Source organism: Rhopalosiphum maidis, chromosome 1 (genome assembly GCF_003676215.2).
Source record: "Rhopalosiphum maidis isolate BTI-1 chromosome 1, ASM367621v3, whole genome shotgun sequence".
In the NCBI taxonomy this organism is placed as follows: domain Eukaryota; kingdom Metazoa; phylum Arthropoda; class Insecta; order Hemiptera; family Aphididae; genus Rhopalosiphum; species Rhopalosiphum maidis.
Genome location: NC_040877.1, coordinates 66,589,185 through 66,611,315, shown reverse-complemented (window position 1 = coordinate 66,611,315; position 22,131 = coordinate 66,589,185). Strand labels below are relative to the sequence as shown.

Genomic DNA, 22,131 nt, shown 5'->3' with positions numbered 1-22,131 from the left:
CCAAACTTAACCTAACCCCTTAGGCTTTTGTAAGAAAAACTTACGAAGAAGATGGAAATTTTACTAATTTTTCAAGCATTATCTATTATAATGAAAACCTTATACATTTTTAACTACAAAATAATATTTAAATTTTCTTTATTATGATAAACTTTGTAGAACATTGAATTTTATATGATTATAAAAAGTATGTGATTTTATTTTTCAATATTGTTTAATTATAATGAGAATATCTAACGAGGAACGTTGTAAAAAAAATAAATGTTTTATACATAAATAAATAAAAAACTAAAATTTGAATTTTAAAACGACTATAAATAGATATAAAATGCCAGATTATTTTGAGGATTATATCAAGTCTAGAAAATACTTATCTAAATATTTGGTTAAAAATGCAAGCCTCTACAGCTATTTATTTCTGAAATACAACAAAATTGATTTTGTAAAAATTGGTTTCCCGTAAAAATGTTCATATTACTCGATTATTTTTAAATGTACTAGAAATTTACTATACCTTAAATAATTATCAACTAGATCCGATTATGTACCATAAATCATATTAAAGTTGAAAATTTAAGTATGAAAGTATTTTCAACGCTCCTTATGAAAGATTTTTATTGTGTTAATTGAGTAACTGGTTGCCGCCCTAACCTATCGTGATAACGATGGGCCCATGTGGTTCAGGGCCCATCGTTATCACGATACAAAATAAAATAAAAATTAGTGAGGAAATAATAAAAAAAATTCACTAGTCAAATTGGTGATTAAAAACTTACGAGTACTGGATAATGCTCAAACGTTAGAGACGTTAGTAAAGGGAGGAGATGATAGCGACACAGAAATATTTCACTAGGTCGATTACTGGATCGTGTAGGTATTGAAAGCAAATGACCATTATGCATGTGGTATACACATTATGTACATACATTGGTATTTATATTTAAAGATTTTTTATCTTTTTTCTTATGTTATGGGATTATTAATATAAGTTAAATAATGATTAGCATAGACAATTACAATAATTTATAAATTTTAGTTAAATTATTTACGTTGTACACACAAATTGTAGTAAAATATAGAATATTTTAAAATTGTAGTATTAATCGTATGATTGATCATCATAATGATCCACTACAAGCCAATTTTAAAGAACATATTCATATTTTTATTTTTATTCATACTACTTAGTATATTGTACACATTTTATAGAAAATAAATAAAAATTAATCAAGTAATACATTATATTATGTAAACTCAATACATTACGTATAATAATTAAATAACAAGATCTTCCGGTCGGCAACATTTTAAGCGGCGTTGAATATGTGTTATTAACACCGTATTCATCGAAATGTAGTTTAACGAGGTTGATTTAAGTATTGAGTTTTGGAAATATTTAGGGTCAGAATTTTTATATAATGATGGACTTCTCGGATATGGAAGTTTTTATTGGAGACATAATTTCTTATGAGTACATAAATCTTTTCCCTTCTCTCTCAAGTAAGTTTTAAAGTTCCGCCTCATCCCACTAGATATAATCTCTCATTTTTAATTCCATTGTATTCTTTATTATTTAGCTAATTGTCCTATTAACCATCTTATGCGAATTGCTAATGATGACCCTCACCTTCAACTATCCTTAAATCTGTTCAACTGGGTTATTGTTAATATTATTTGAAGCATTATTATCTTTTGTTATTGATAAATCAATAACTTTTATAATTGTTGCTATTTATATTTATTTATTTGTTATCTATATTATGTATCTCATTTGTCTTGGGCCCAGGCCCATAGACTCATTGAAAATAAAATAAAACAAATCATGGAATATATTTTTGTATTATTCATAATACTTTATTTTGAGAAATTTGAATTTTGTTAACGCGTGTGACGTGCGAAGAAGTGTATTTATTCCAAAATAGGGTTATGCGTAAGCAAGTTGGTAGGTGCGTAGGATTTGTTTATGTATTAATATACCTAGTATACCTTTGTTTTTGAGTAGTTGTTACAGTTCAAAAGTCTCAACAGCTATATACAGTAATAGTTTTCACTTACTAGTTGATTCTCAATAAGTCAACTCGACACGAAGAGACCAATATGAGTGTGACTATAATTGTACAACAGTCAAGTCTCAAAACTCATCAATTATATGGTTCGGAAAAAAATCAATCGTAACAGATATGGTGTGGTTTTTTATAAAATCTTCAAAATGATTATTGTTTTTTTTTTTTATAGACTACTTTAGTAATCTCAAGATAATTTTGTTTTTTTTTGCCTACTGGCTAGTGTGGTTTTTACCGAAAGACGAAACGCGATACACGGACCGAAATGTCAGAAGGTGCATTGATGAGCGATGAACATGCGAATTATTTCCTCGAGTTAGGTCAACGACCTAGAAAGCTAGAAGCAGGTAAGTTCAAACTACATATTAACTCCAATATCAAGTATCAAACTTTTATTTTGAGGGTCGGCTTATTTTACATGTATTTTATATTCTACGTTGACCCAACTCAAATGTAAACAACGTCTTTGAAGAATTTTATTGAAATCAAACGTGAATTTTTTTCATATTTTTTTCTACTTCAATTAAAAACAATATACATGATATCATGTCCGTAATGAAAAAAATGTGACATTTAATAATAGAAGACGTCATGCATATTTGTTTAATATTTCTATTATAGTATATTCTATTTACAGAAAAACCTTGTTATAAATGTCATGATGTATGTTATGTAATAGACGAATACAATTAACTATTGATGAGGATATATCTTCTTGTTTCATTACAACAGATACCAACGTAACATACTATCATTTTCAATCAAATGTTACTCTCGTTTTTGACTTTATAAAAAAATAAAAATAAACTGTTTTGAAGTATAGAATTTAATTTGTTCTTAACGAAATATACAATAATATAATATACAATGCGTTTTATAATAAAATATTTTAAAATCTGTGAATACGTATTCTATAATGGGATTTTCACTCCCGTGAATTTCGTCCAATATACATTAGGAGTTTGAGCTTAAAAGTTTATAAGCCTTTCTATTCGTTATAGGGGGCGCCTAAAAACTTTGATTTGAAACTTAAATCTACACTACTTACAATAGATGTGAATAAATTATTTTGAAGTTCAACTATTTTTATCAGTTGTCAATTTTTTTTAAACCATTATCAATGTTCATATTATTTCAGAAAAAACAATAGTGAAAAATTAATTTATTTTACACACAAAATCTTAAGATGATACCACATCCGCATGTGTTGTCTCCGTCTTAAAAACGTAGAACATTGCAAATTGTTTACATTAAGTAACGAACTTTATTATTGTCTTTAATATTCGCACAATATGTATTATATGTATTATTTAATTTGCTAAATGTTATTATGTTTTCATTCAGTTTATATTTCTCTTATGGTTTAAATTTATTATTACTTTATGCATACGATGGAATTTACAATTATTAAATGTGTAAAATATTGATTGTGCTTAATATACATATATGACAATAACATTTTTTTATTCACCCTTCGAGTGTAGTTATAATAAAGTTATACTTGAGTTTTGAAACTTTAAATTCGTGTAAATGAAATTACTTTGGGGCTTTGATACAGATATATGTGATGGTGGCTAAAAATTTTACTTTGCCAACGAATTCTGATGTTAACTGTCTGTGTAAGTATCATTTCTAACTGTCTAAGAACACCTGTTTTCACAAAACTTGTGAAGACTTTATTCTATAACACATCGAGTGAATTAAATTAAATTATAATTGTAAAATTAAAATCACTTTAATAATATTATGTAAATTTGTTTAAATAGAAACAAATGTATTTAGATTTAAATAATTCCAACATTGCATTTAAGATTCTGAGAAAAGCAATATATTATATATACTGATTTACAATGATGTTTTTTACGTAGGTACTAGTATACAATAATTTGTCGAAAAAATGCTTTGATTTCACTAGTTTGTACTTTGAAAGGACCAAAATTAAAAAATCTAACCTAAACTTGTTTATAATTGGCAAAGCCAAACAAAATTAAGGAAAACTCATAGTTTTTATGCTAAACTGATTTTCAACTAAAATTTATTTCTGTTTTTTATTTTTGATAAAAATTGTTAAAAAGCCTTTAAAATTGAATACGATATATATAATAGTCAATTAAAAAATATCATGATTTATAGTCACATTATTTGTTTATAAATTTTTAAATTTTGAATTTTAACAAAATTGGTCAAAACCTCGAAAGTCTCGAAAATTAATAAATTATTTTGTAGTTAGAAATTCATAAAAACATTTTTTTTTCCTAAGACTTAAAATTGTTATTTAAGATTTGTTATACTAAGTTCTTTACTAAAATCATAAGATCTAAAAATATAGAAAATAAATTATTTTTTAAATATTTAAAGTTTAAATTTGGACGAATTATGGTGATAATAATTATTTTGTTATGACTTAAAAACATTTTTTGTACGAACTTAAAATTTTTACGTTTAATATATAGTTATGAAGTTTATTATATAATGGAATTTTCGATTTATTTTAAGATATTTATTTATATAATGAACCTATTTTTACTTATTTTGAGTTATATAGGTTGATAAAATGTCATGTAAATATATATTATTATAATAATTAATTGTTAATAACATAATAAATACAATAATTTCGAAAAATTGTATCAATCTTCAATATAAGTAAAACGAATGACTTTAATAGTTACAGTTATTAAAAATACGTGTCATTAAATGTACTTGGTAATATAGACTCACAGACCATCTCCACTCAAAATAGTTTTTCATGTACAATGATATATGATATATAGTAATATTTTTTCTACTTACTTTTCTAAATCAAAATATTTATACTAAAAAATAAAATGTAACAAAATTAATAGTATATTTCTATTTTTACTAATATTGAATTAATATTTTAATTCTAAATTTTACATGTTATTAAAAAATAATATGACTTATTTTCCCAAAATTATAAAAAAATAACTCATACATTTCGAAAAGTCTAAAATAAAAATTTGTAATTTGTAATCTGTAATAACACTTAACACTTTATGGTAACACATTTTTAGTTAAATGAGAAACATTTTAGACAGTGATAATTGACTTTATTGTACTCTTAACCCATTTTACTTATCATTATTTTATTTTTATTTTTTTGTGACTCAAATATTATTATTATTTTTTTTAAAGAATGCTGATTAGTGAATACTTTTCTGTATGTAAAAAAAACTGAAAAAAATGTAATTATTAATTTGCGTTTATTATTATTATTATTATTTTATCGATTTCACATAATTGAATGAAATACATTTTCACCACATCACATATTATTTTTAATAATATTAAAAGTATATCGTGATCTAATTATATAGTCCATCCTAATCCATAAGTTAAAGACCACTGCTCTAAGAAATACAAATAAAAAGCGTAAATGAAAGTTATAAATTTCTGGACCCTAGATATTATTTATTCGAAAAGTATTTATTAACAAACGAACTTGTCTTATGATTATTCAATTATTTTAATATTAAGCGATTGCTATAGGTAGGTATAATGCACTTTAATTTCACGTAATTGTATATTCCATATCGTGTAAATGTGTATTATATTTGATATAGTTCAAATTTACCAACATGTTTGGTGTTTCACATTGTAAGGTTGGTCATATTTAATTACTGTTATAGTAACACATTATCTACATGCTATATTACTATATTTCCCTTGTGAAATACCTTTATAATTACAAACGGATATAATAATAATACGCATCCAGAGGAAAATGTTCTTTTTATTTACTCATTTTAGACCCCCTCCCCCCAAAAAAAAAAAAAAAATTCAGTTGAATATTATAAGGAATGTGGGTGTTTTTTTGAAAAATGAAATCTTTAATACATTTTTTTTTTTAGATTTTTGTTGCTGAATGTTACTCATTAACTGTCTTTGACACTTAATCATGTTATATTTTTATTATGTATTTTAAATTATTTCGTGTACTTTGATTTAAAACATCGAATGCAGTGAAAGGATTTTAACTACATTTATAAATATCCTATTAGAAGTGGTCAAGGTCAACAATTATTTGAAACGTAAGTTTCATTTTCATTCATAAAAATGAAAATAAGTTTCAAATTCAAAGAAAATTATAAAATAAAGACAATTTACCTTAGTATCTAATTTAAAGTTATAACATTTGAAATTATTGTGTTTAACCTTTATATTTTAAAAGTTATTTATTTATAATTATTTTCAAATGTAATTAATCATGGATTTATCTAAGATTAATAATATATATATACATTAATTTATTTAATATAATACATATTATTATGTATGATGATTGTTTTTAATAAAAAATAAAAAAAAAATATCCATAAAATTAGTACCAAAAATAATGCGAAACTTGTACACTAGTAAGTTGTTTAATGAATTTATGAGGCGTTATTATTACATAAAAGTACATTTTAAATTAAATAATAGAGGCATATCTACAATATTATGTATATTAAATATAATTGATATGAAGTTAAATAATAATTTTAAGTATGACTTTAATATTAAATTTGAAATTTAGTTGTAAGTAATGAAGATCCCATATTATATTCATGAACAACTAGTGCACAAGTTTTGTATTATTTTTGATACACATTTTATGAATTGTTGACAGTATAATTAAATTATACAATTAAAAATAATTTATACAGTGGGCCACAGGTATTATTCATACGTTAAATATATTATATAAATAAGTACTGTATAGAAATACGGGAAAATGCGTTTGCTTATCACGTTTATGCATTTACAACACAAAACAATATTTTAATTTTAATATAAAATAAGTTTTACAATTTTCATAATTGAATTAATACTATTAACAATATATAAGTCCTATGAAAAAAAAAAAGATTCCGTAAATAGTAGAAAACAATACAATATTTGGTGGATTGCTTTGAGCGAGGTTACAATCCTCTATTTAAAAAAGTAATAAATCATGAATTCTTCGGCTATATAAAAATTGTATCAGTTATCCCATTTTTGGCAAACTTACTAATGAGATTTTAATTATTATTGTTATTATTATTACTTTTATTTATTTTTTAAATACACCAAAGAATATATTTGATTTTCCGGCGATATTATTATTATATTATTTACATCGTAACTCAATTATATTAACGAAATGACACCGAGTTATACGCAAATGGACGAAATATTGCTCAATTTGTTGACAGTATTTTTCCAAATAAATAAATTTATGTTCATGAATAGCCATTATGATGGTTTTCAATATTGAACCATGGTTCTATAGAATGCATATTTTTTCGATATCTCATATTTAGTAAGCAGCTTTATTTTTGGATACAGTTTCTAATATTAATACTTTTTGAATGTACTGAAATGGAATATACTTCTGTATTTACAAATAACTACATCTTTTTTTTTCGGTAAGCTGGAAATCTTTGTTTAAAGCATTATACAATATACTCTTCACGTATTTATTTTAAAATAATTAACATAATTGGGCATTGTGATATTATTATAATGGTTTAATATTTGAGTGTATATCCGACTAACATAATGCACAGATAAAATAACTTAGAAATAATAGTCTGGGGTGCTGCAACTGAGTGGAAATAATAATTTCCACGCCTAACATGTGTTATTATTAACTTTTTTTTTATTAAATAACTATTATATACAATAATAATGTGTTATATTATATATCTCGGTTATTTATTCTTTTAGAAAAACATAGCTTTTTATATAAGTTTGAAGTAAAATATTGTAATAGCCGTTTCAGAAAATATAAATATTTTATAATGTTGTTGACTTTCAACACATAAGCTAAGAAACAGTAACTCTTATTCTAACTGAGAAAATAAATAACATAATATGCGACTTGTATTGAATTTTAAAATAATAAAAATAAGGCAAGAATAAATTCAAATATAATTTAATAATTATAATAAAAATATATTTACAAAAAAGTTAAAAGTATATTCTATAATATATTTTAGTAATTAATAAATATATTTAACATAATTTTATAAAATATCTTTAGGAATAATTGATCGACTTTGGCTAGTTCAAATTAAACCAAAATCATTAAATTATTAATTATTTTGTATTCAATCCAACATGTCATAATGCTATTTATAATATAAGTATTGTTATTATACTATAATATCGAACATCCTGGTAGGTAAACGTATAAAGTTATTATACACGTGCATGGTGCTTAATTGCCTAACTATGACGCCGCGTGATCAATATTTCACAACTACAAATTACTTTAAAATTACACTGTATATTTTGTTTGTGCTATATAATAATATGCTAAAAAATGGAACTTTCCATTATGATTTTTTTCGTCTAATACGCACGATGCATGCATTAGTTTAATAAAAAATTGTAATTTAATCAAATCAAATTTTTGAACATTCGAAAAGAGCTTTGCAAATATTATTTATCGTATGAAGACATAAGTACTCGTTTACATTTAGTATTGTACTATGAACCAATATGGAGTGAACATATTGAGTAGGTATGTATTAGTACTATGTGTTATGTACGAACGTATGTATTTATACATATATAACCACCCCATTAGTATTCTGTTTGCCAAGTAAATATTACTATTATTTTTCTAAATATGTATTATTTATGAAAAATTTAAGCAACGCGAATAATTTTTTCTAGTGTTTAACCATACAACGACAATGCATACTCAGAATTATTTAAGTACCTATAATATTATCGATAACATATTTATAAACTATGATTTTATCTTATTCTATTTGTATCAATTTTCGGATACAATTGTATAAATATTTAGATCATATAGATACAACAATGTATTTAAATATTGTATTATTGAAGGAAAAGTACATTTTTAGGTATTTTTTTATGTAGTCTGATTACTTGAGAGAAATTGAAAAGTGTCATGTACTAAAAATTGACACTTTTAAAATGAAAATGTTACACCTTCAGCTCACAACTAATATTCTTTTAAAGTGTATTAAACTTATTTCATTTACTGTTATGGGTTATTATTTTACACGAACACCTAAGTACTTATACAACAAAATTACTTTTCAGAAATTAAAAATTTTTTTTATACAACATACCTTATAGGTGAATTTGATATATTAATTGTTATTTAATAGTTTTATATTAATAAAAACAATGCATGTAATAAGTAAAAGAAAATTTCCTTAACTCTTAAGATAGTGATAAATAATGAAAATAATGTATATATATATATACATAAATACCAAGTTTAGTTATTGACAATAATTTTCATTTACTTATATTTAAGAATATATATTTATTATTTATATAATATAAAATACTATTAACTTATAAACTTTGTTTTATTATTTGATAAGATTTAAATAAATAAGTTAATACTATAAGTTTTAAGATTTTATAATATTGATAGTACTTATATACTTTAAACCTATTCAATAAGTAACCGGTTTGTCGTATAAAAAAAAAAACTAAGTATTTATAAGACTTTTAAAACATTTCAAAATAATTTAAATATGAATTACAAAGTTTTTTTATATACTTTAAAATTAAATAATTTGTTGAATTGATCATTACTCAAAATGAAAATTTGGTATTTTAGTAATATAACCAGAATGGAGATTAAATTTAATGTTAATAAAAAATTAATTCTTTAATGCTTTAATTCTAAATAATAATGAATCAGTAGAGATTTATATGATTTTAACATCTTTAAAAAAAGAAAATTGTTAGGTAACGCAATTAGTACTTGGATCCAACGTGTCAAAAGTCAAAGAAGTGGTAGTTTCAAAAATAATTTTACAATGACACGATTTACACGATCGACAATGGAAAAAGGAGAAGAAAACGGATATAAAAGTGATAAGACTCCGAGCAGTTGAACATCGTAAGATAAGAAAGAAGAAGAAAGCGTATTAATAAAGTTGAATACTTTAATTTGATCACTGAACAATATATTATGTTATGCATAGTATTGTATACATATTATTATACAGCGAATGCTGCTCTCGAGGAAATGTTATCGAAGAAATTCCGATACCAATAACTCTACATATTGCGTCGATATCGAAAATTCTCAAAATTCTGAAACATTCTGGGATCATTATTGTATTATACGTTTATACGTGTGTCGAGATATAATGAATTCGTGAAAAACACTGTGCGCGAGTTCCAGATAAATTTAATTTAATTTTTCGTCTTCAAAGGTTTATTGTTCAGATGATGTGTATACAATAATATTATGTGTCATTACTCCGTGTTTTTTTTATATATATATATATATTGTTTTCCAATTAAAATGTTATTTCCTAAGATTATTTGTCTAATTGTGAACCATTATTCATTATTTGCACTTAATATTATATAACGTTGTACACAAAATTGTAAAATGTATTAAATTCAAGGAAAGATAGATACTAAACTAAATGGATGTGTTGACCAAATGAGTAGAATGACTGACAGATTTAAATTATTATTATTGGCGTGGTTATTAAATATAATGCTTAATCAACATAATATATGCATTAAAAGATAATGTTTATTTATATTTAATTATGTTGAACAAAGGATACGTAGGCGCATAATAGTAATTGTATTGGTTTATAATAAAATTATGTTAGTGTGAAAATGTTGAGTGTATATGTGTGTACCTGTGTAATGGTACATAGTAAAATATAAATCAAAAGATAGCGACCTTCGATTTTTCTAAAATAATTTTGGATAGAAGACGTATGTGTGGTTGAAAGTATTTAAAAAAAAACAACATTTTATTTATCGGTTTTTGATGATGAAACGAATATAATAAATTGTAATGGGGCCATGAAAATATATTATATAAAACAATAAGAACACAATTTTTTATCGTGTCTTCTAAAATATATCAACTATAGTCTATAATATACCACGATATGTACTATCATTCTGTACTTGTTTACTGTTATAAACCATATATTTTTTCAAATAGTTTTATTAATAATTGCTCTGCTGTTGGTATAATAATTTTCAATTTGTAAAAATGTATTTTTTAGTGATTTTATCTTACTTTTACTTGGGTCGTTATTTTGACGAACAAAAATCGATAGATGTGCAAAGCAATTATTATCACTCGACTCGGACAGATCCGATTCGTACAAAGAAAATAGTGATCCGTGTGTTCGGCAAAAACCAAACGCAATATTATGGTCGGCAAAACAAAGGTCTGTGGGTTTTCGGGCTGTGTTACTGAAGAAGATGTGGCATTCTAGAATATTGATGTTTTGTTGTCCATACAGCAGTGATCGTGATACATACCATTTCATTGTTAGACTATTCAATCCTCGGTCTTGTGGATACTATGTCTAAAACCCGCGAGAACAATATCGTAAACGTTACCAAAGTATATTATTATTATAATAAACACAAATGTTCAACTACATGATATTGATTAACAATCCAAAATTTGATGATTTTCAGCTACATTCTGAGAAACGTTGTAATAGAATGAATACGAAGATTATCAAGCATGACAATAACGATAAGTATGTACGGTGAAATTATGTAACTTTACCATGTCATCAGATCGATTATCAGAAACATCCAAACTGACGCAACTTAACAGCGACATTATATTTTTTTGATTTTAAACATTATTAGCTAATATTTGAAAAACGTATTTTTGATTGATTATTTTATTTTTTAAATTTTTAATAGATAAATATAAAACAATCAAAAAATATTTTTAAAAAATAATTCATAAATAAGCAACGCTAGATGATTTTTTTTAAAATTATTCATGAAAATAATATTGTTTTGGATAAGCAATCAAGCAATCATTGCTAAGAATAATTTTTTAAATATTTTTTTTTGTACTGAAAGAAAATAAAATATTTTGTATTTTATCTTTTTAATTAAACGTTAATTATATTTATTTCTCAAATTCCTGTCATGATTATATTTAAATAGTTATAATAATAATAATATATTATATCATAATGTTTATAAAACAACAGTTAATTATAAATTTCATAATTACTTTTTTATTTGATGAATTTAAATTAATTTTTCAGTGATATTTTGCGTTAAACTACTGAAAATCGCAAAAAAGCACGCATAATAAGTAATAACGATGATGGTGATAATAATAGTAATAATAATAAACATATAGGTATATAATTCACTTTTTTTTAGTACAGCTTAAACTATAAATACTTTTATTAGTTAATAAAATAATAATTATTTATATTAAAGAAGTGTAAATATTGTATAATTTTTATATTTAATTGTAAAGGTATGTAATTTTTTTTTAAGAAAGTATAATTGATCAAAATGAAAAGTTTTTAAAGGATTTAGATTAGTGAACAAAATTTAGATTTAAATTTAATATTATACTATAATATATGTATATACTATAATAAAGTATTTATAATATAAATGGTTTTAACAATTATAAATTAAAATAAACTAATTGCCCAAAAACGATAGAAATGTACAGTAAATAACACACAGATGTATGAGAATTTGACTCCTCGAACTTAATTTCTTAAAATATAAAAATGTTTTATAGATAAATCCCAATTACGATACTCAATTAAACACGACGATTGGGCGTTGTAGTTTAATTACAGCGTTATTCGACGGCGATAAAAATACGAAATCGACGCCAAGCGTTTTATTGAAAATTATTTTACTATTACACCAACGTGTTTTCTTTTTAATATAAGCATAATAAAATACAATATAATATACCTTTCGACCAGCGACAATCGTTATTCACTCGTTCGTTTAGCGATCAAATAAAATCACTAAGTTTCGAATAACATACGTTTTATTATTTGTTTGTTCTGGTTCCTGCGATACGGCTAAAAACGACGTAATGATACGTGCATAACGTCTATCGTGTATCGCGAGAATTTTGGGGGCTTGAAACAAAATATTTATATCTTTATTTTTTTCGCTCCTATCCGATAAAACTTCGACGAGCACGTGATGGCGGACCGATCGGTGACGGGCGGCGTGTCGTGGGTCGCGGTGGGTCTAAGTCAGACTGAACGGTCCGTTCGGGCGTGTGCGCTTCGATGTGTAGGGAGCGCAAAAACCGACGCGCACTCGCGGACGCGCCAGCGGCAATTTTCGTCGTATATTTCGTATGGACATATATATGGTGTGTGTGTGTGTGTATACACATTATACAGCACCTTCGGTTTGCAACTGCCTGCTCCAATAATACACGTAAAAACTTCTTCCCTCGACACCACAACCTCGTTGAACACGCTTCGAACCTGTGCGTTTGTCTATAGATCAACGGCGGTGTAAGCAATGGGTTCGCATTGCACGGGTCGAGTTAGGGGCAGCTATGTGACGTGCATTAGGGTTTTTAAAGCGCAGTGTTACTCCGCGGACTTCTCGCGACAAATTGAAACAACCATCTTAGGTTAGGTCTCCGTGGTCCATATCACTATATATAGTGTCGTTGTCGTGCACGTTGTTGTCGTCGCGAGGATCCGCCTACGCGGGAATTCGTTAAAAAGGACCCGTCGAAGGGCGGCGCGTTACAGAACGACGCGGGACCGTTTTGGGTATCGAAACGGGCGAATTAGCCGCGGGAACGGTTGTCTCATACATACGCGAAGCCTCCCTTTCTCCTCATCTATAATGTTATGCAGTGATCACGGTTCGCCGACGAACCCGCCAGTCACGGTGGCGACGACGACACAGCTTGCAGGTCGCTGGAGATGACGGCAGAAGCCGTTTTTTTTCACGCTGTTTTCACTTAGATGTTTTGGGATTAAAAAAAAATATATATAATATATACCGCGCGTGGTTGTTGAATTATAGTCAAAAGGTTCATGATTAAATTTAAACGGCCAAGTGTCGTCGAACGAGGGGGGATTCTTTTTTTTTTTTTGTCAATGATAAATATGGAAAAACGTGGTAAATGAAGCAAACCATTTATAAACCGCATCTTATTACCATATTGTGTAAAAAAAAAAACAGAATAGGAACTTTTCAGCTCGGAGTAAGTAGAACATACGAAATTTATGTTTACGAAATATTATACTAACGGTGAAAAAGAAAACTTTCTTATTGTTCAGATCGTCTTTTGTTCGTCAAAAGCACCGTAATTCAGATGGTTAGGTATAATATGATACGTTTAAGTCGTTCAGGACCATGAAAGGTTCGTTAATAGTTTGCCAGTTTAGGGCTCGTTGTATTAATATTATGGTTTCATACTCAAAAATCTAACATATTATATTTTGTTAACTATGATAATGACGATCCACTTATCGATCGATGATATTAATAAAAAGGTAGGTAGTTAGATGGTTAGCTTAATATGATTTTTTTGAGGGTATAAAGTATACCTACTTTTGTGTAGTAGTATCCGATATTTTCCATATTACACATAATGAGACTATAGAGCCACAAGGCAATTTTTTATTTAATTTTTACCGTAGTAATTTATATAATTTTTTTTTTTTTTAATTTTATTCTTTGAAGCATATTCGCTAGGCTGATTTGACGAGGGATACAATTAAGTTCGGTGTACAATACCAATTAAATCGAAAAAGGTACACGCTGGTTGTTCAAACTGATCGCGCACATAATACCGCGCGCGGATAAATTCTACATGCATATTATTGTAATGCACACTGTTGACTATAGAGTTCCGCGCGTAATTCGAATTTATTAGCCGTGTTCGCGTCACTTACTTGTTCGGCACCGATTCATTACCAGTGATTGAACACAAACTCCACGACAGATTGCCCTGATGGCAGACTGGGGGTAGGAGGACTACAATATGTGACAAGTGACAATATCCGGAATATTTGCGCGACAGAGTTTTGCGTAAACAGAGTTTCGATGACGCAGTTGAATCGGCGTCGAACTACCGCCATTACAGCAAACATTCGGATGCACCGTCGCAATTATTTCCGAACGATCGCTGGTTCTCGATGACAATAAGCGGATGCATGTTAAACGTAAATGCCAATCATTCGCAGACGGCTATAAAATTTATCTCGACATGATGTTTTATATGCGTCGAGATATTGTATCGTATAAAATGTATTTCAAAAAAAAAAAAATAAAATAAAACCGTGAGTGAAAAACTATATTACATTTTTGTTTATTTTCGTGTTCAAATTAGTTTGAATTCATTAATGTCTGTGCGTTCGTATGTGTGTGTGTGTGTGTGTGTGTGTGTGTAATGATCGGAGAAGCACAATCGATTAAAATATAACTATGTTCGATTATTACATAAATTATGTACTATTTAAAACTATTCATACTTTATTTTTCTTGATTATTTAACTGGTAACCTTTACTCGCGTACAATAATAGTACGAGTAGAATATAATATTTTAATTCTTGGTAACCAGAACGTTGTTTGTAAATTTACTTTATGTGCGAGCTACAGTTTGCCCTTAAGCAATATCTAATGCATTAAAGTGTAAAAAGAAAACAGTTTCTTAGAATAAATTATTTTAACATTTCAATAATAAACATAATCAAAAAAAAAAAGAAAGAAACACGTACGCTCATGTTGTTAAGAGTTATTTTTATTAATAAAATAAGGTATAGAATAAACGAAATTTAATTATACTAAATATTATTTTTCTCGCATAGGAATATAATATTTCATTATTTTGTTTACTTTCTTTTCCACATAGTATAAAACCTTTTCCAGTTTTAAAATGCTTTATATACTATCAATAATAACCTTTAATTTAATTTTTTAAAGGATTTTGAACGTTATACTTATGTAAACACGTATATGAATATTATCTAGCTGTAAAGTGGTGTAATAGAAGAATTTTTTTTTGATTTGATAAAATATCGAAATAGTTATTATAAATAATATAACTTATGTATAATATGTTTGAATATAATAAAAATAATATTATTTAACCACTCTGGATCTATTAAACCTATTCAACTATGGGTCACTGCAAAAATCTCGAATGTAAATCGAATCCAACGATTTCAATCTAAAACCCTCCAAGCTATAACCAAAGCACCTTTTTATGTATCAAACCTTTCCATACAGAACGACCTTGCTATATTCACTATCCATGATGCAGCTAAAGCGTATTACAAACGATTTAAACTTAATGTACAAAATCACAGAAATTCCCTTATTAAAGGACTCGCATCAACAAATATACCTGGTAACCCTAAAAAAAGGCTAAAAAGGCGGTGGCATTAGGATCATCAAATACAATAACACCCATAACTATACTTGCTGTTGTCCACATACCGTTCACCTCTCTTAAGTAATAATTACTGAAACCGTGTAGAAAGTCCTTCAACCGGAGGACTCTTCACTTGGACACTTGTGATTTTATATTTTTTTCTCTCTCCTCGTGTATCATTAAATTCACTTATTGTGTAATATAAATATTTATATATATATATTATATATCATTAATAAAAAAAAGAGTAAAACACTATCCAACTACAATACCCCACTTAACCGAACCTAAATTGTATACTTTACATAAACAATAATATAATATTAAATGGAATGATTAATAAGAATTAAAGTAAAGTTAATTAAGTATACATCTGTTATAACTTAAGATGTACACGAAAAAAAATGTATAAACTGAAATAAAATAGAGGTATTTTAGTATTTATTTTATTTGAAAATGTACTTACGAGAAACAACAAAAATTAAATACAATCTTCAGAACAATCATACGATTTAAAAAACCATACATTCACAATGATATGCATTCTGAAAATGTAAAATGAATGTGGATATGCAAAATGTGAGTGGTTAGTGGATTTTGGTTCGTAGCGTATGGAATATTATAATGACAAATAACTAGCGATTTAAAAAAATAAACACAATATTCGAATAAATATAAATAAGAAATATATTATATCCAATACAATTGTATACACAATAATAAAAATCAAGAAAAATGAAATAATATTTTTTGCTCATAAATGTTTAATTTGTTTTTGTATGCCAGTTGTTTTGAATTATTTTTTAAATTGGTTTTAATGAAGAAATAATGTACATTATTAAACAAGAACATGTACTTTTTGCATTGCAGTTCTGACCTATATTTTTGAATTTATGTACCTACAAGGCTACAACTATTTATGTACCTTACAATAATTGCTACCAAGTAGGTAGCTTTAGTCACAATAAAATATTCATTTTTGACTTTAAATTGTATATGAAAAATCTATGAAAGTCCCATAACCGACTAGAAACAAACATTTCAATAGAGAGAAAAAAGTAATAATATTGTTAACATTTTGAGAAACTTTTTTTTTTAATAATTTTGACAAAGGTTATGCGTGTAAAATTTATATATACAATCGATCTATTTCAAAATTAAATATTGTTTTCAAATAAATAATGTATTTCATAAATAAAACAACAACAAAAAGGTTGGAAATTGTTTACCGCTCTGCAGTATAATAGCAGTGGAATGGGTCACTGCTAATTGATATTATGTTTAATTCAAATCAATAATATATAATTGTATACCAAAAACGAATCCGAGCGGAGACTGCTAACTTATATCACTAAGTTAATTTCGTAATAATATTTTGTTTCTTGATATTGCTATTAAAGAAATTTATAATATTATTAGTATTAAGGTAGAATGATTTAATTTTTGACGAAAACATTGCACTTATAAATATCGGTAATATTTAATTATCATAATAATATCCATGTTTTATTATTGTTATTAATTTATTAGTAAATACCACTTTATTGTAAACAGCATGAATAGGTTCTATAAATAAATATTATTTATAAATTAATCTATATATTTTCAAAATTCCATTACCTATAATAACATACAATATCATTGATTATACAGTAGACAGATAAACAATGCAATGTTAATATTTGGTAACCATTCATAATATGATGCAGTCACTATGAAGCGTTAGTGTAGAAACGATGCAAATGTGGTGATACCCTCTCGTGGGCAGGTGAGCAACGCGGAGGGTGTCTAGATTCAAGGTCATTGTATTTATACAGTGTATTAATGTAGTCTCGAGGGGAAAAGATGGTAGATAATCATTTCCGTTCTAAAAATAGAATATTTGTTAAAAAGAAATGGGAAATTTAAATAGAATTTCTGGTACAATTATTTTGCTATAGAACATAAATCGTTATCACATATCGATATCGTTATTAAATTATCCCTTTTTTAAAGTTCATTTTTCTGAAAATATTGACGTTTCAATATTTTAATTTCAGTAATCTCCTGGTTTTTAATATTTTTTTTCTAGTTTCGAGAATCCGGCCGGTTAGTTCGGCAGCCGTACGAGCACGTGAGCCACATGTTTGATACAATGATACCACACTATCGTATTAAATAATTCGCAGTTTTTTTCAAAACTAGAAAAAATATTAAAAATCAGGTGACTAATGAATTTAAAATGTTGAAACATCATTATTATTTTCAGAAAAATTAACTCTACAAATTGGCTATCTTAAATTTTTTTGAAAATAATTAAATAAAAAAATTTTTTTTAATTTTTTACAAAAACATTAAAATAAATTAAAACATAAAATATTTGTATTTCTTGTTCCTGTGAATCTTATTAAAAATCCATGTTATTATGTAAATCCATTATTTCAGGAGATATCGCAATGGGTAAATCCTCGTGGGACATCCTGTATACATATAAATGACTATAACTACTTCTTAATAAGAATAATATAATTCATACAACGCTACCTATTGGCAGCTGTTATACATATAAATACAATTTTAGTCACCGAAAATTCCTAAATCGGCTATATCATTAGCATTTCATTGCCAACTTGCCTAGTCCACCCTATATAATCAATGATTTTAATATATATATATATATATATATATGTATAAAAGTATTAAGTCCTCATACATAATGTTTTTGAACTTAACAAAATTATTGACATTGATAAAATATATAATCTTGTCCAAATTTGAACTATAAATGTACAGAATAAAAATCATACTTATATATTTTTATAGATTTTTGTATGAATTACTTATAAGAAACCTTCTTTTAAATTTTCAATCATTAGCTCTAAAAATTGAACATTAATAAATTTTAAGTTGAAAAAACGATTACACATTAATAACCATTTCTTATAAAGTTAAAACTTCAAATACTTATAAAAATAAATTGTGTCAATATATTTTAAATATTTTTGTATAGCTAAAAAAATAACAACTCATATGAGAATGTTTTATTAAGTTTTCAAAACTTAAAATATTTTATAATATTTTACAAAAGAGTAAAAAAAAAAAAATGGAAATTTCAATTAACTAAAAATAACTCAAAATATTATCATGTATAGAAAATGATCATTTAAATATTTATTGAATATTCCAAGTATCTACAATTTTGTACTTTTTTGAATCGTTATAAAATAATAACAAAAAATGTTAAAGGAGAAATGGCTAGTTATTTTTCTTGCGAATATCCAATGTCGTAAAAATTTGAGCTTCAAACGCTCATAAAAAATGAGTGTGACTATATGGTAAACTTTTGAAACGAATATTGTATTACATCTTTAAAACTTAGATATAAAAAGAAACTTTTTAAGAATACCTAACTACAAAGTAATTTGAAAATTTTCGATGTTTTACGAATTTTGTCAAAAAGCCATTTTTAAATGGTTAAACAATAATACCGCAACTTAATATTTTTTATTATTTTTTTTTATTATAACAAAAATAAAGGAAATAAATTATTTCAAATAATCATAATAAACGATGAAGCTCGTTTATAATTACAACCTTGAATATAATTATTTAAATTCAAAGTTTTGTAATTAATTAGTGCTCGTATAGAACAAATGAGACAATACCCCTTTTGTCAAACCTACACATCACGTTAACGAGTTATTCGGAATTCACATATAGTTTTCGGGTAGTGTTGACGTGGAAAAGAGAACATATAAAAATCTTGGACAAAATTATAGAATATGATGATGCCCCGAAAGTAACATAATATACAAAAATACAAAAAGATTGTCAGACGCCCACGTTCCGCCAACTTATTTAGTCCCGCTGGTCTATAAGTACAGATATAAGATCACGATGTAGACAATTTATTTTCAAAATGTTGGTAACAAAGTTTAAAGAAGTTACGTCGGGCACACTACAACTGATAGTAGTCACCAGTATCACACCACATATTGCAGTACCCTCTATAATACATGCTCCGCAAGATAACAATAAATAGGGACTTTAACGATCATGAAAGTTTAGGATAGGTTGCTACTCTTTTGACGAACGCCGGAATTTTTAGTGCTTTGTGACAAACTTTTCCAATATAAATACGGAAAACAGTGAAATTACAAAAATGAATGCCAGATTCCAAATTAAAAGTGCGGGTCAATAAGCTCATTCATAAAACGGAGTATTAGGATTCTATAGTGATTCTTTGACACTTAAACGTCATTGAGTGAATAGTGCTGACTTCCAAATAGCGTTCACTAAAATTTAAAGTGAATACAGACCCTTTAATCTATAAAATTAAATAATTAAAATCTGTCGAGAAGATCTCATCAGTTATTGCATAATGTTTTCAACGAACAATATTTAAGTTATAATTGGTTCGCTAAACCAATCAGAATAGAAACTGTTGATGATAAAAATAGAAAAAAGTGGAAGTGTAATGATATAAACTCCTGCTATAAAAGATATCTACGCTATTAATTTGGCAATTATTTTGTTAACGAAGTAACAGCTTAAAAAGTTAATATTTTTTTATTACTATCTATAAAAATGATTATTTATGGCTTGTAGCTACGATTGATAAAAATTCAGAATTATGTATATAAAAAAAGGTTTAATTAAAAGTTCATACTAGTTTTGCGTCGAATCAAAATTTTAAAACACTTAAATGACGAACTATAATGTGGGTAATACAATTAATTAAATCGACACAATTAGTTTACTGTTATACATAATGAGTTTAATATATTTGGTTTAATTAGGAAGACTTAGTGAATATCCGAAACAATTTTAAGTTTATTTTAAAACAGGTACTAGGTATATGATTGTTTTTAGGTTGCAAGTTTTAGATTTTACTTTAAAATAAGTTTAACATTAAAATTTCTTTTTGAAAATATTGACAGCATGTAACAATTTAATTTAAAAATGTATTATTTTTAATTTTATTAAATATATAGTGTAAAAAAATACCTGAAAAATAAAAATAGAAATTTAAACGTATGAAAAACATTATGAATATTATATAGATAATGAATAATTTGAGTTTTTTTTGTCTGAAAATTTCGTAAATAATGTTATGAAAAAAATTGTAAAAAATAATTACGTGACTTAATAAATGTTTTTATTAGTGAAATATTTCTAAAATTTAAATTACAAACTTGGATATTTTAAATTGTAAATTATTTTTCTGTATTAAAAAAAAATTGATAAGAACAAAAGTTATTTTATACTTCGTCAGGTTTTTCTATATATGTCATAGTACTATGTATATGAAAGGAAACTGTTATAAATAGAAATAAAAACTGAAGGAAATTAATGATTAAGAAATACCAAATACAACACACTAAAATTGTATAAATATAATGATTTATATGACTGACGGAAATTAATGAAATATTAATGGAAATATAATATATTAAATTCATTTTTTTTTTAAAGCTTTATTAATAAATTCAGTTTATTTTTTATTTTATTTGAAAAAGTTATACATATTATATTATATGTAATTTGTTTATTATCTTCTAAAATTGCAATTGTATAATTAATTATACAACATATACAACATAAACATGCTAGTTGTTTAAATACAATGTTATTTAAATATAAGTATTTTAGTACTTGAATATTCTTTGATATACATAGTGGATACAATAATAGTAATTATTTGATAAAAATTAAAATAATTGTTATCACAGTAGATAGTAAACATAGATTCAATTTTATAAATTATGAAATATATGTTTTAAAAATATTTAAAGTAGAATATTTTTTTTTAAATTTAACTCCACCGATATTCATTTTGATAAATGTTTTTTATTATTATACAAATTCAATTATAAAAATTAAAATATATTATCTTAGACTTGAAACTTGTATTTTGTGACAAGCTA

General features: G+C 25.7%; 1 protein-coding gene across 2 annotated transcripts in view; it reads right to left on the bottom strand.

Annotated features, from left to right (window-relative positions):
* The window catches only part of LOC113549255, a 107,869-nt gene extending 94,809 nt beyond the window's left edge, over window positions 1-13,060 (bottom strand). For both annotated transcript variants that reach the window (XM_026950465.1, XM_026950464.1), the window contains exon 1: window positions 12,780-13,060. The gene's annotated coding sequence lies outside the window, so the exon portion shown is untranslated. The remainder of the gene's footprint in view (window positions 1-12,779) is intronic.
* Between the last annotated feature and the right edge of the window lie 9,071 nt (window positions 13,061-22,131).